Source organism: Peromyscus eremicus, chromosome 10, assembly GCF_949786415.1.
Source record: "Peromyscus eremicus chromosome 10, PerEre_H2_v1, whole genome shotgun sequence".
NCBI classification, from domain to species: domain Eukaryota; kingdom Metazoa; phylum Chordata; class Mammalia; order Rodentia; family Cricetidae; genus Peromyscus; species Peromyscus eremicus.
Window position 1 is genome coordinate 92319277 of NC_081426.1, and position 16262 is coordinate 92335538.

The window sequence follows — 16262 nt, forward strand, 5'->3', positions numbered from 1 at the left end:
GTCCTCTTTATATTGGCTTCTTGCTATAGTTTTTCTGATGCCAAATCAGTACAGAGAAAAATGATTCTTCCTCATTGTTTAGAATTTCAGACAACCTGTGTGCATGTTAGCTGCTGCCATGGAAAGACTTGTCCCTGCCTCTCAAAGCATTGCTCCCCTTCATATGATCTGAAAAGGACTTCAGAATTACCCTCTCAACAACAACAATTCCAATTTATCTCAGTCTCATACGTATGGCTTTCATTTATATTCAATTAGTTTTTATTTTAACTTCTTCTCAGATATCTAATAAAGATATTTGAATGACAAAGAAACCATGTTTGTTTAAGGCTAAGCCAGATATTTGTAATATTTTTAATGTTTTAAAAGTATTGCTGAACTTCTTGTGAAACCTTGCTGTTGAATTTTATTGCGCAATTTTCATAAAGAAAACCAAAAAGATGCCCGACATTCAAATAAAGTGTTGAGTATATGATTGACAGGAGAGAGCCTGAGTTTTGACAAGGCATGGAGGAGAACCCAATGCAGCTTGGCATTTTGGATATCTGATGTTGGAAGTATTTTTGCAGGCTGGGTCTGCCTCCACACCTTTGCACCTTGTTTTTATTAGTTACTGCGGAGTTGGCAGCTCAAGCACCACACAGAGTGCTCATGGCTTGAAATGACTGTCCTTGTGGCTTCACCGTGGCCAGTGTCTTGATGGAGATGGTAAAGACATTTTTAGAAGCTGATTCTCCACTGGGGCAGCAAACATAAAATGAGTGTAAACCATGTAAACTCATTCTGCTCAAACTGAATGTTTTTCCATTTCACTGTTCACACTCACTGTACCCCAAAAGTGCCCATGGCCACACCAGCATCGGAGGAGATGAAGTCTGACTGCAAACAGATAACAGTCTTAGCTGATTTGGGTTAATACATTTTGCAAATACATATGACCACTTCAGTATGTTGCTCGGGATCACCGGGGGTTTTGAAAGGGGTTGGGGAAAAGAGAGACTGCATGTGTTTCATATGCTTCATTATGTTTATGGAAACCTAACCCTGGTCAAATATTCACAGACTCCATCCTCACAGGACAAGGGACCATTTACAAAGTTTACCTAAATCATGTCCCTTTATGCATGTCTCCAAATCGGTTTCAGTTTATGATGAGAATTTCAATAATGTAAGATCAAGTGAAATGAAAAATATAAGGGCAGAATAATAATGTACACAGTTATCAACTGCTCTTTTCTAAGAGGGAACACCACTTTTAAATGGCATCTCTATTGACTAGGCGTTAACCTATCTTTCTTATTTGAAGTGCTGGTAACAACAGCAGATAAAAAGAGCGTTTGCTTGTTCTGGTCCCACCACCTGCAGATGCCGGAAGGCGTCTTCTTCTGTCGTGGCCCGACTTCAGCGTGTTTGTCTGTGTGGGCTGCTCCACAGAGGCACAGAGGTTGGGTGGCTCATAAATAGAAGTGTATTCCCTCAGTTGAGGAGGCTGGAAGCCCAAAACTGGGAATGCAGATTGATTATTTTGGACCCAAAAGAGGATGGGAGAGCCCTCTGGAGTCCTCGTTAAGAAGACACCAATCTTGCCGGGCGGTGGTGGCGCACGCCTTTAATCCCAGCACTCGAGAGGCAGAGCCAGGTGGATCTCTGTGAGTTCGAGGCCAGCCTGGACTACCAAGTGAGTTCCAGGAAAGGCGCAAAGCTACACAGAGAAACCCTGTCTCAAAAAACAAAAAAAAAAACAAAAAAAAAAAAAAAAAAAAAAAGAAGAAGAAGACACCAATCTCATTCTTGATCCACTGTCATGACTTAACAGTTTCCAAACCCCAACTTGTGAATTTTGAAATTTAAATGGACATAAACCTTTAGTCCATGGAGAGATAGAGAGATAGTGATTATATATATATATGTATATATATGTATATGTATATATATGTATATGTATATATGTATATGTATATATGTGTGTGTGAGAGAAACAGATGGGGGAATGGAAAGGAGGAGGAAGAAGAGAGTGAGAGAGAGAGAGAGAGAACATGGAAGATTATTTGAGAAAATTCCTGCCAAGAACTAGGAATGCATTCGTCTTCTTATCCATATACCTTTGACCAGAAGTCAGATCCATAGTTCTACCCCAAATGTGCAAACAGCTGGAAAGTGTGTGTCCTAGATGAGAAGGAACTGGTGAAGCAGAGCATTCCTTAATGAGGAAACGAAGATCCAGTGAGTCAGAGTTGGACACTTACACACTGCCTTAAACAAAGTGCAGTGAGCTGTGAGGCTTCAATGAAGCGAGGGCTTTGGGGTACAGGGACAGTTAGATGAGCAGGGGGTCCCTCCCCTTTGGTAATCAACATGGCAGAAAGGCATATTTCTGGGTAGTATAACTTTATTTCCTTCAAAACATATTAGCAATGACTAACAACTTGAATGAAAGGATGAATGAGTAAATTAATAAGTTAATATAATTTTGAAAAATTGTTATCCAGTTACTACTGTATTATTGCCAACAAATGAAATATAAAAAGACTGATCATCTAAAGAGCCCAGGGTGTGTAAACAAATGTTCTTGTTGGAGAGAACGGCCCCAGAGTGTGTATTTTAACGGTGGTTTCACTTGTTATGTCTGCATTTCAGAACGGTTTTGTGTGGAGATGTCTTATGTGTGTTCCACGCCACTGGTTTATATGTTTTCAGATGGTGTCTGTAAATGGCTTCCTATGAAAACAGTGGTCACATGGAAACAGTGTTCCCAAAGACAGTAATTAACATTTTTGCATTGTCTTTCAGAACCAGACACACTATTTTGACTCAAAGTTAGAGGTTTATGTTCATAGGTAAACACAGACAACAAACTCTAACCCTGGTTACTTCCTGCGGCTGGATGTCTGTGTCTATGCACTGTTGAGCACATCAGCAGCAAAGGACTTGTTCAGCTACTGCCGATGGCACTCCAGTCCCTGAGGAGTTTTTGTTTGTGTGTTCTCATCAAACTGTCTTCAGTCTCTCAATTAAGATTTTTCCACTTTGAGTTGACTTGTGTTGAGACGATTTCAGCAAACAGAATGTGTGTATGAAAACAGCTGAGCCCTCTGCATCCCCCTCATCCTCCATCCCATCCCATGCTTTCTCTCCTTGTCTCCTGCATTACTTATCTATTTCCAGGCCTCTCAAGAATCAGTTAAAGAAATGGCGTTCCAGCATACCTACAAATGCCCAGTGTGTAGCTAAATATAACGATACCCTCGGTTAAAAACAACCTACAACTGTCCAAATAAATGTGTCTGATGGTACAGCACAGCCACCCATTTTCCTACAGTGTCTTTCTCTCTTTTGAGTCAGTATTCTAACAGGAAAACATGCTGCACAGAGCTGTCTTATATCCTAAGACTCCTTCTATATGAAAAATCCCTACCCTTTATCTGCCTTTTGTGAGCTTGATCATTTTTTGAGAGTAGAAACCAAAACTCAAGAGACTGATCTCAAGCTCTGGACCTTCCAGGTATTCTCACAATCAGACACCAGGCCCATACAGTCAATGCAGATACCACCAGAATGACGTTCAGCTGTTTCCCACGCATCTTATGAGAAGGCAGGAGGGACTTATCAACTGTTAGGGGCTGAACATGGGGTATTGCCCCCAAAGACTCCCATGCCAAAAGCTTGGTGGTGTTGTGAAGAAGTGATTCAGTCATGAGCTCACCCACTCCATAAATGGATGAATTCATTGATGAGTTTTGTGCTGAATGGGCTTTGAGGAAGCAAGGCCTAGTTGGATGGGGAAGGCCACTGTTGGGTGTGACTTTGAAGGGTGTATCATGGGCCCCTTTCTCTCTGAGGCTTCTTGCTCCTGGATACCATGAGTGACTGGCTTTGCTCCCCAATGTGCTCCTTGCTGTGGTATTTAGCTTTGGGTCAGGCCCAGTGATGCTAGTCGACCTTGGATTGCAAATGCTGAAACCAGGGCCAAAGTGGAACAAATCCTCCTGTCTATAAGTCTGTCTCAGGCGTTTTGTCAAAGGGGTGGATGGAAAGCTAACCCACCCACCTCCTGCTTAACTTGTCAGACCCAATCCCTTGCTCTCTGCCAGGTTTCACCACAGCAAAGTCACCGTTTTCTCTTTGTACCTGTCAGTATTTGGGGTGCATGTAGCAAAGAAGTGTTGTGTGGATACTTTGTACCTCACCCAGTCTGTGCTCACTGGCTTGGGCATCTGTGGCTTCCTTCTGTCTTCATTGGTCTCCTTTGTAACGCCTTCCACAAAGGTGGTTTTCTTTTTCCTAGTGTTTTACATTAACTAGTTAATTATCAGTATGAAAACTTGTCCCTCTTCTCCATTTGTTTATTTCTTTCCTCATCTTTTTAGATTATTCTTTCATTATGTTTTGTGATTGGTTACTACCTTATTGTCAGTTTAGCCAATGGGTGACCTCCATGCTGATTCCTGTGGCTCCTTCACCTGTTCCCATAATTCTGCTTGCATTCTTTCTGACATAGAAAGTCATTGTAGGCTCACTTAGAGCTTCATTTTTTTATATACATGGGATCAGCTTACTCTAGAGACATCTGCTTCTTACCAGAACACTGGGATCCAGGTGTTTGGTGTACACATCCCTCAGGGGATGCCATCACATTTAGGCTTTCTTAGTTGCCAGAGCATACATTAATATGCACATATATGCACACTCAAATATTTCTATTTATGTATATAATATATATGCACATATTCTCATATTTGCCTCTAATTTCAGTCCAATATCTCAATAGTCTTCTCAGCTTTTTCTTATCCACATCTTGAATTTCTTTCTGGCAGCAAGATCCTATTTCACCCAATATATGATTCCTCATTTGTTCGATGTGAACAGGTTCCTTGATAGATACACTAATCACTTCCTTGTCCTAAAGGGTATCTACTCCATATTGAGCTGTGTCCTTGGCAAATGTATGGTTTGGATCTTCAAAAAAATTTTCATTTATTATTTTATTGTTATTGTTGTTGTGTGTGTTTGTGTGTGTGTATGGTGGGGGGTCGGAAGACAAGTCTGGCGGGTCTATTCTCTCCTCCCACTTTTTTGTGGGTTCTGGGGATTGAACTCAGATTGTAAGGTTTGCAGGACAAGCACCTTTACCCACTGAACCATCCAGTTGTTTTGATCTTAAATCCCCTCAAGAGAGACACCGAGGTTCGCAAAGGTCAAATGACTCACTGTCACGTGCTCAGCTGAGAAGGGTCCTTATCATACTAATCATCAGCACAGCTAATTTTTATCTGGAACTTAACTGTGTACTGAGATCCCTACCAAGTACTTTATATGAACAATCCCTTTAAGTCGTCAGGTTGCAAGGACGAAAGACAAAAACAGCTAAAGTTTTGTGTCATTTCCATGACAACAAACTTCCTTTCCTTCCCCATCCGTGACTCTCAGGCACTCGAGAGTCTATTTGATGTCAGCGGTTCTAATTGAAAAAATGACTCTCCCAAGAATGTGACTCTGCATTACTTATCTCACTGCTGCGGCAACCTGACAGAAGCAGCTGACAGGGAGGAAAGGTTTATCTGGGCTCACAGCATCATCGGAAGGTCTGGGTCCAGCTGGGAGTCAGCGATAGGAGAGGTCCTTCCAAGTGGGAGCAGGCAGCAGAGCGCCTCTCTCTTGTGACAGTGACTCCGAGGCAGAGAGAACCAGATGAACTGAAGGTGGGAACAGCTTTCTGGGCCCCTTCTGCTGATCTACGTCTGTCAGCTAGTTCCACAGCTCAATGATCTCACAGCCTCCTGAGACAGTGACACCAGCTAGGGACCAGGGACCAAACATCTCAGCTTATGGGGAAAGAGGACTTCTCCTATTCAAACCAAAACAAAATCCCGTAACCACTGCCTTAGAAGCCTTATTAGGCAGTCTTTGGCAGGGCGGAAGACATAGCTCAGCTGGGAAAGTGCTTGGCATACAAGCATGGATACCCAACTTTGGATGCTCAGCACTCCGATAAAGATCCCAGCTTGGCAGGGCAAGTTCCTCTCTCCAGTGCCAGGAAGTGTTTGAAGGAGAATCCTCGGGGCTTGTGAGCCAGTCAAGTTTAGTCAGAGCGCTTGTCTCAAAAACAAGGTGGAGAGTGATAGATGAATACTCCTGATATGGACTTCTAGACACCACAACACCTACACGCATGTGCACTTACAAAGACGCGTGCATACACAAAGGGTAAAATCTTCGGGGAATGCTCTGCCTTTGAGCTCCCATTGTGCCTGCTCTCTGGTGCCGAGGGTTAGCTCGACAGTGGCACATGTGCTCAAGCTTAACTAGGGCAGCCTGGCTAGTGGGTGGTCCTTTTAAAAGAGCCTGACTTTGTGGGGTGAGTGGCAGGCAGTTTTCAGCCCAGACAACAAAGCCTTGAAGTGGCCGAGGCCTGGGGAACCATGGACTCAGTTGTGCGGCGAGTGCCCCACGTGCATGGTTTGTTATTCTTGCTCAAGATGCCCACCATCCTTTGTTGTGTGGTCCCTGAGGTGCACAGGCTTAAAGGCGAAGTGGAATGGCAGGGAGGGAGGACTTGGGGTTAGGTCTGTAGCGGCTGGAGGTGCAAGAACATAACTTCAGGACTACAGGTGCAGTGGCGTCCTGTTTACTAAAACCTTGAGGGCAGCCAGCTTGCCATGTCTGGTGTGCTGGCTGGTTTTATTTCAACTTGACATAAGCTAGACTCACCGGAGAGGAAGGAACCTCAATTAAGAAAATGCCTCCAAAAGGTAGGTCTGTAGGCAACCTGTGGGGCATTTTTCCAGTTAGTGATAGATACGGGAGGGCTCTAGCCCATTGTGAGAGGGACCATCCCAGGCCGGTGAACTTGGGTTCTTCAAGAAAGCAGGCTGAGCAAGCCATGATGAGCAAGCCAGTAAGCAGCACCCCTCCATGGCCTCTGCATCACCTCCTGCCTCCAGGTTCCTCTCCTGGACGAACAGTGATATGGAAGCAAAATAAACCCTTTCCTCCCCAAGCTGCTTTGGTCATGATGTTTTACTTCCACAATAGTAACCCTAACCAAGAAATCTGGGGTTGGATCCCAGTACTGAAAAAAATAGGAAAAAAAAAAAAAAAAGAAAAGAAAAAAACTCAACCTATAAGGCTTTAATTACACCAGAAAAATTCATCAAGCAACATACTTAAGTTAATGCTAATAAAATGATGCCAAATTATATGTTTCAAAATACTACAGACAATTTTGAATGCCCCGGACCCTAGCAAAATTAAAGAAAAAAATCTTTTGGAGTGAAAAAAAAAACACTTCATTTATGTTTTTAGATTAATATTTTATTGTTTTTAGTTATTTGCATGTGAGCGTGTGTGAGTGTGGGTAAGTGTACATGAGCACAGGTGTCAACAGAGGTTGGACGCCCCCCCCCCCCCCCCCAGAACTGGAGTTCCAGGCTGATGAACTGCCAGACCTGGGTGCTGGGAACTGAACTCTGGTCCTCTGCAAGAGCAGTATACACCTAACTGCTCAGCAGTTCTTCAGCCCTTCATTTCCGTTTGTGATTCTGCTCAAATTCTTTCATTTGGCTTTCAGTTAAACTGAAGAGTTGGTAGAAAACAACAAAGGATTTTAAGGATTTGCTCATTAGTTTAAAATGATAATTTTGGGCACGTAGCATGAAAATAGTTGAATTTTTCTAAGACTCCCAAAATATGAACATCTGTCCTCCCTGGTGGGCATGGGGTGTCTGCCTCCTATGCTCATCCAGTTGCTCAGCACAGAGGTAACTTCGTGGCCTTTGGATATTGGTAGGTGAAAGCATTTATAATACTTATCTCTTGGTATGCACAGGGGATCAGGCCCGGAATTCCACAGGAACGTGGATTGCTGTGATGCTTGAGTTCCCTATATAAAAATGGCACAGTGTTCACATACAACCTACATATTTGAGATTACTTAAAGTAGGTAAATATTTGTACTGAATTGCTTAGAAAAATAATGACAAGCAGAAAAGTCTGTACATGTTCAGTACAAATAACAAATTTAAAAACCATTTGAAACCTGTGATTGGTGGAATCTCTTTGTGGGACATACAGATATGGAATGTGAGGGACTGGCTGTTGTATTAAGATAATTAGTGAACATGCAGCTAGGCAATGGCCTCTTAATTTAAACCTGAGATTATTAGTTTCCTTCCCTCGGAATGAGCTCACTACACCACCATGTCACCACCTCCTAATCACGGCCAGTGGCACACTGCTAATTAAAACAGTCACTTCCTCTAAAGCAGAACTCACCCGACGGCAAACTTACAGCCTAGTCAGCTACTGCTTGTGCTGGTGCCTACAAAGAAAGCCGAGTATAGCTGGGTAAGACCATGGCTGGCGACAGGGGCAGCGTAAACGTTATCATTGGGGGAAGCTGAGTAAAGGGTGCACAGGTCTTTCTGAATCGGTTCTTACAAGTGCTTACGACTCTGTAATTGTCTCAAAGCACAAAGGATCATTACAAAAGAAACCTGTCACTGGGAACTTGTGGGCAGTTGAGTTAGGATCTCCTTTATGTGCTCTTAGAGGGTCATTAATTAAACCACAGAATATTAGAGTAGGTAAAATATTGGGTTATATGGTCCAAATCTCTTATTTTAAGATGGGGATACAAGATCAAGGGGGAATCATATAAATGTATACATATAATATATTATATATAATATATATGTATGTATACATATATATGGCTATCACACACACACACACAGCTACATACAACATATATAATTCATCTTAAATAGAACAGAGAAGGAAACTTTCACATGTAGGTTGACTACTTTGTGACAGTCACTGCTGAAGGGGTTTGCGGCCATGTCTATTTCACTTCTTCAGAATTCTTTGAGTATTATTGTTAATTTACAATTGGAGAAATTCAAGCTCATGTAAATCACAAAATTAACTAGTGATGGGATCTGAATCAGAGTTCTCTGTGCTAGGCCAACTTTCAAGCTGTGTCCACTTCTATCCTTCATTCAGAATTAGTATTCTACTGCAGCCCCCAAACAAATCCAAATTTAAACAAACCTTTTAAAATATCCTTATTACATGTGATGGTCTGCTATGTCCTTTAGTCTTATTCGATTCTATTCTTTTATTTTTCTTCTTTTATTGCAAATAGATTTTTCATGCAATATTCTGATTGTAATTTCCCTTTCCGCGGCTCTTCCCAGTTCTTTCCCACCTCTCCTCCCTTCCTGATCTACACCCTTTCTGTCTCTCATTAGAAAACATAGAGGCCTATAAGGAAAAATAATAAAAGAAAATAATATAGAATAAGATACAACAAAAAACAAACTCAATAAGACTAAACAAACAGAAGAAAAAGAAAAGCACAAGAAACACTCAGATGCAGAGACACACGTGTTTGCACCTATAAGAATCCTGTAAAAACACAAAACCAGAGCCGTAACACATACTCAAAGGACCTGTAAGGTAAAAGAATAAGAAGTTCCCTGAGACAACGTTATGAGATAAGGAACCTCCCAAAGTGCCATTGTGTTTGTTTTGTGTTGGCCTTTTACTGCTGGGCATGGAACTTACCCTTGAGAGTAGCTTGTTTCCCCAGTGAGACTCCCTTGGAGAAAACTAACTTTTCACTGGCAGTGGTTACCAGTTGGAGATAGCTTCTGGGTTAGGGATGGAAGCATGTGTCCACTTCTCCTTTCAACTCCAGGGCCCCGTCTGGTGCAGACCTGTACAGGCTCTGTGCATGCTGCCTCAGTCTCTGAGAGTTCGTATGTGTGCCAGTTTTGTTGTGTTTAGAATGCCTTGATTCCTTGGTGTCCTCCATTCCCTCTGGTTCTTACACTCTTTCCATTTCCTCTTCCAAGTGTTCTCTGACTCCTGAGGGCAGACATTTGATGGAGACATCCCATTTAGGGTTGAGTGTTCTAAGGTCTCTCACTCTCTGTGATTGTTTGGTGTTGGGTCTCTGTATTTATTCCCATCTAGTTCAGGAGGAAGGTTCTCTGATGATAGCTGAGCAGTGCACAGATCTATGAGTAGAGCAGAATGTCATTAGGAGTCATTTTATTGGTATGTTCCTTTAGCAGAATAGAAGTATTTGGTTTTCCTCTAGGTCCATGGGCTATCTAGTCTCAGGTTCTTGGTCATTCAAACAGTGTTGCGTATGGGTTCCATTTTGTGGAGCGGGCCTTAAGTCAGATCAGATATTGGTTGGTTACTCCCACAGGCTTTGTGCCACTATGGCATTAGCATATCCTGCAGGCACGACGCTGTTGTAGATAGAAGCATTTGTGGCTGGTTCCTTTGTATTATGCAGAGTACCTTCAGTACCACAAACACTAGTTTGTAGGGGTGAAGGTTCTACTTAGGCATCACCCCAACTAACTTCTCCGTGTTTGATGAGTTGTGAAGGTGTTGTGCTCAGAAATAGGATCTTGCCATCAGTTTGAGAAGAGCAGCCAATAGCCTTGGCAATAGCTAGGGTTGTTTGGGGTTTCCCATGGGACCCCTTTGGCCAACAACTCGATTTGTTTTAATCCATTTCCAGTACTGGAAGCTTCATTGGGTGATGAGACATGTCCAGTTGGGGCTCTGCTTCCCCATTATTTGGCAATTTCATTTAGATCTACTTCATATATGTCTATATTTAGGAAGTTTCTACTTTATTAGATTTCCAAATGACCCCTCAAAATGGCCATTGGTTTTGGCTATCTCTCCCTGTATTCTCTCTCTTATCCCCTCCTCCTTCTCCCTCCCTGTTTGGTCGTCCTGTTCCAGTCCCTCCCCCTAATGGATCTATAACTATTTATTCTATTTCCCCTTCTTAGGGAGATCCATCCCTCCCTTCCATTCAATTCTTAAAAATCCACTAGAGTTGATTTTATAGTTTATCCCTGGCTTGTGACTCAGTTTGAAAAACTCAGGATGTTATTTCCCCATTCGCTTTGTTCCTTCTGGTAACATTTTGGAGGAGACATTCTTTTCAGTGCTGTCCAAAAGTCCTCCTTGTTGTTCTGCCAAGACCTTGCATGCGGAATTAAAGGAAATGTTGTCCTGGTTAGCTTTGCTTATTTAAATTTATAATGGCACAAACAGAAGACTGTAACCTGATTTCTCCCATGGCCTTAAGTCATTCAAGGTCCCCTACCTCCTCTTTTTTCCCTCTTTCTTCCTGACCACATTCCCAGGAGGGGGCAGATAGACCCTTCAAATTGAACCCTGTCATTTTCTGAGCTGATAGGTGGTTTGCTGTTTGAGGAGACTCCAAGGCCATGTCTATAAGAGGCAAATGTAGACAAGTGACCCACTGATTTGCATTTGGCTTAAAATCCCCTGAGTGGGTGTGCTGCGTGGGAGAAATGGTTGAGTTGGGCTCTGTATCATTTATCCTGGCACTGCTACACCAGACAAAGTGAGCTTGGGTGGCCTGCCATTCCTAACTCATTTCCTGGTGGATGCCATGACGCTCCCATAGGGACCATCTGGGTCACCCATCCGCAGTCTTCCTTGGGTAGTAGTATATAAGTACTTCAAGGACCACGGTGGCATTACTTCTGAAGCTCAGACATTCCCTGGGTCTGTTAGTGATAGCGTCTGGTCCTTGGCAGCACTGACTCAGCTTTTTAGGTTAACAGTGTCACATGGATTATCTTATTGAATCCTCACAGCAGCCCTGATGATGCCATTGATATTATATCATTTTACATTACACTAAAGCCTTGGCTGGTTGGCAGGTGGTCTTTGTTTGGTAGGTTCTTAGAAGGGTTGGAAATTAGAGAATATGAGAAGAAGGGAGGTGGTCGAGGTGAAATCCTCTCTCTCTCTCTCTCTCTCTCTCTCTCTCTCTCTCTCTCTCTCTCTCTCTCTCACACACACACACACACACACACACACACACACACACACAGAGTTTCAGTGTCAGAGCCAAGGCTGTCCTGCTTCCTTCTGTTTTAGAATTGGTCATCTTGATTCTCTCATCCTCTGTTGTAGCCCAAATTATGACAACTTTAAATTGTAGAATTTTGTCTTTGCTTTTCTCCTTCCAAAAGATGACTGAGTTTGTGTCTCAGATCTGAGCTTATTCTGTAATCACAGGATCACTCAGCTTCCCAGTGGAAAGTATTTCCTTTCTTGTTGAGTAGTTGTTCTTAAAGTTAGTGCACACACAAATCACTTAGGAATTGTTTCAAAATGAAATTTCCTGGGTGTCAAGATAAATTTATTTAATATGTCGAGAGGCTGATCTTGAACTTGTGACCTTCCTACTTCAGCCTTCTGAGTGCTGCTATTATAGGTGTTTGATACCATACCTTGCCCTGAAGTTATATATAAACACATTTAGATCTAGTGGTTTGAAGTAAGTCATATTATAAACTGAAGGTATTATAAGGTATATGGAAAAGTAGCCTGTATTTTGTCCCACAGATGTAATGTCAGTACCCAGGAAGCTGAAGCAAGAGAAGCATGAGATAACTGGGCCAGCCTGGGTTATGCACTGATTTCTAGACCAGCCTGGGGTACATAGTGGAAACTCTGTCTTGAGAAAGAAAGATAACATAATAACCTTAGGTGAAGAACCAATGAGAGAATGATGTTCTCTTGTACTGAGGGCTCCTTCATGTTTCTTAACACCCTGTGGAGTTGGGTTGACCCGTAACCAGGTTCAGATAAATGGAATGTGGCAAAAGTGCTTCTGGACTGATTGCTAAAATCCCTGTTACAGTCTTTAATGAGCTGTGTCTTCCTCTCTCCATCTTCTAGATAGATGAGGCCAGGTGGCCGAGAAGCTGGAAGATGGTGGAACAGGATGGAAACAGCTGTGTGTTTGAGTCACTGCCTAGAGGAGAGCTACTTGGCTCGCACCAAATTGTGACATGAGTAACAATAAGCCTGTTTGTGCTAAGCCACTGAAAATTGGGGGATTATTTATTTTGACTACGTAGTCTATCCTATGTCCATAATATAATGTTATGTTATTATTGTGATGGGAAGTATTCATTTACTATAGTAGGAGAGATGAATTGTTACTTAATTCCAGCTGTAGCCAACAACCTAACAGGATGAAATATGGGCAATCAGGCCATTGACTCTTTAAACCAATAGCCAATGGGAACACCTTAAATCTAATGTTTGCTGAAAAGCTTTAAAAAAATCTGTCTAATTTAACATGCAAGGAACAACTACCTTTCTTTTTTTAAATCTAAAAAAGTTTTCTGGCTTTATTGACTCAAACTTAACCACAGCTCAACATTTTTAATTTCTAGGTTATGAACTCTCTCAAATGTCAGGAGAGAAATGACATCCATGAATTAAATGATTCATGTATGCACAACCACTGTGCACTCAGTGGGAAAGCAGACTGCAACTGAAAGGGTGAAAGATAATGAAAGCCCAGGAATCTCTGGCTGCCATTCTTAAAATTTCTTAAGATGGAAACCATTGAACTGTCCTCTATTCTTCCTTCACAGGAGCATCTAGTTCTGACTCTGTCTGCCAGTGTGAGAAAGCCTGATTTTTGTTCTGTGTATTATGGAGTAGTGTTTCCCAACTGCCTGCCATGACCTATTCATGGGCCACAAGACCAGTATCAGGAGGTGAAACATCATGACCAGAACTGAACAGATGGAGTAGACATTGTCAACGTGAACACAGCAAGGCAATCTCATTCACAAATATAATTTCCGATGCACAAATACCCATAGTTTGTCCCTGTTACTGAAATAACCGTGTTCTGTGGAGGTCATTGGACACTGAATCATTGCACTCAGAGAAAATAGTTAGGTTCATGCTAGTCTCTGCTTGTGACATTTTTCATCAACCAATCAAAATATTCTCTCGTTTACGTGTATTTCTGTTTAATATGTATGACTGATCCATTAACACTCAACTCACACCAGCAACTCTGTAACTCTTTCATGTCTGAATGGATTTTTACCTAACACACACACACACACAAATCTTTGTAAGGCTTATCACAACCTTCTCATGTTTTAAGTCAGTGGACAATACTCCAGCTCTGTGTGTGGGCCCTTTTAGACAGTCAGCTCACCAAATAAGTCACACATCCACACCTACTTACCCACACACTTAAAAAGTGGTACTGAAAGGACACAGCAAAGGGACAGTGGTCCCCAACCACAAAGCTGAAGTGCTATTTAGTATTGTAATGAGTCCTATGGAGAAGTAGCTGTATTAGGTAAGCTAAGTATTTGTGCAGGAGATCTGAGATAAGGCTGAGGTTTTCCTCTTCAGCTTGTGTTGGCATCATCAATTTTGGGTAAGTAAATGTCTGGCTGCTCTGTTCATAAGCTTGTTCTTGATCAATGGTAAAATCATGACCTATACTCAGAGGTTTCACTAAAAATATAAGTGTCCAAGACATAGTACTAGTATTAGATTGTGGTATAAAACTCATTTTGTATTGTGGCTATGATTTCAGTGCATGCTGGGAAAGTACCATACTAATTGAGCTAATCCCCAGCCTGCCCCAGGCTTATGATTCTTTAAAAATTTGTTCGCTCGTATATTACACCCTGGCAGCAGTTTCCTCCCCTCCCATCCTCCAAGCCCCTCTCCTATCTCCTCTCCCCCAAATCCATTCCTCTTCTGTTTCCCTTCAGAAAAGAGCAGGTCCCCCAGGGATATCAAAGAAACATGGCATTATCAAGTTTCAATAATACTAGGTAGCTCCTCTCATAATTAAGGCTAGATGAGGGAACCCTGCAGAAGGAATAGGGTCCCAAAAGCAGACAAAAGAGTCAGACAGTCCCTTCTCCCACTGTTAGTAGTTCCATACGAAGGCCGAGTTCCACAACTGTCACATATATGCAGATGCACTAGGTCAGTCCTATGCAGGCTCCCTGGTTGTCGGCTCAGTCTGTGAGCCCCTATAAATCCAGGTTAGTTGATTCTGTGGGTTGTCTTGTTGTGTCCTTGACCCCACTGACTCCTACAGTCCTTCCTCCTCCTCTTCTTTAGTATTCCCCAAGCTCCACCTAATGTTTGCCTGTGGGTCTCTGCATCTGTTTCTATCAGTTGCTGGATGAAGCCTCTCTGATGACAGTTGGGCTAGGTACCAATCTATGAGTACAGCAGAATATCATTAGGAATCATTTCGTTGACTTTTTTTCTAGTTCTGTTTGGTTCTATCCTAGGTCTCTGGACTGTCTAGCCTCTGAGTCCCGGCCCTCCAGGCAGTGTCAGGGGTGGGCTCCCTCTTGTGGCATGGGTCTCAAGTTGTACCAGTCATTGGTTGGCCTCGCCCACAAGGTCTGCTCCACCTTTACCCCAGCACATCTTGCAGGAAGGACAAATTGTAGGTTGAAGGTTTTATGGCTGGGTTGATGTCCCAATCGCTCCACTGAAAGTCTTTCCTGGTTACAGGAGATGCTGGTTCAAGTTCTATATTCCCCTATTGCTAAGAGTCTTAGCTAGGGCCACCCTCATAGATTCCTGGAGTTTTCATTGCACTAGGTTTCTACCTTGCCCCTGAAATGCCTCCTAATTCCAGTCATCTCTGTCAGCACTCCCTCCCTCTCCCCCCCATCTCTCCTACCCCCATCTCCACCTGCCCCCAGTCCACCCTGGATATCTGTTTTATTTCCCCTTCCCAGAAGATTCATGCATCTCCTCTTGATTCCAACCCTGAATACCAGGTGAACTACATCTCAGCCTACCCTGGGCTTATGCTTTTTTAAAAAGGAAGTTGGAAAGACACTGCTGTAGTGTTTCTATATTTATCTTAGTTTTATAAGCCATTTTCTTTGTTTAAAATCCCTTATGTATTACTGTTTTTCTTTGTGTGTGTGAGGCTGATAATAAATATCTCTTTTCCTGGTTTTGGAAAAGGGATTAAAGTAAGTTTTCTAATTGTTGCATGGGACCTGATATCATGTTTGTGTTTAGATCACATGCCAGTTGAAAGTCAGTAAGACTATGAGGTTATTTTCTTTTAGAGTCTTTCCTATCAAACATGTTGGAAACCGAAATGTTGTCATTGTTAAAAGCAGAAAGATTTGTGGCTTTTAGCAAATATGTGCAGTGACACTTAATGAAAAAAATAATGTAAACTATGTAAAATCTGGCAAATAATAGGTAATTAGTATAAATGACAGGGAGGGGTTGGGGTGTGGCTCCATGGTAGAGTGCGCATATAGGTGTTCGGGTTCAGTTTCTAAAACTATAAAGATTCTATGTGTGTGATGAAGAAATGGCAGCTATGAGTCTCAAATGGACTTCCTTTAAGGGTAAAGACAGGTGGATTTAACCTTAAC

At 42.4% G+C, this 16262-nt stretch overlaps 1 non-coding gene across 1 annotated transcript; it reads left to right on the forward strand.

Moving 5' to 3' along the window:
• Positions 1–6222: 6222 nt before the first annotated feature.
• Positions 6223–6349, forward strand: LOC131921318 (small nucleolar RNA SNORA76). Its single transcript, XR_009381946.1, has one exon. It is a non-coding gene; the product is annotated as a small nucleolar RNA SNORA76 (small nucleolar RNA).
• Positions 6350–16262: the final 9913 nt, after the last annotated feature.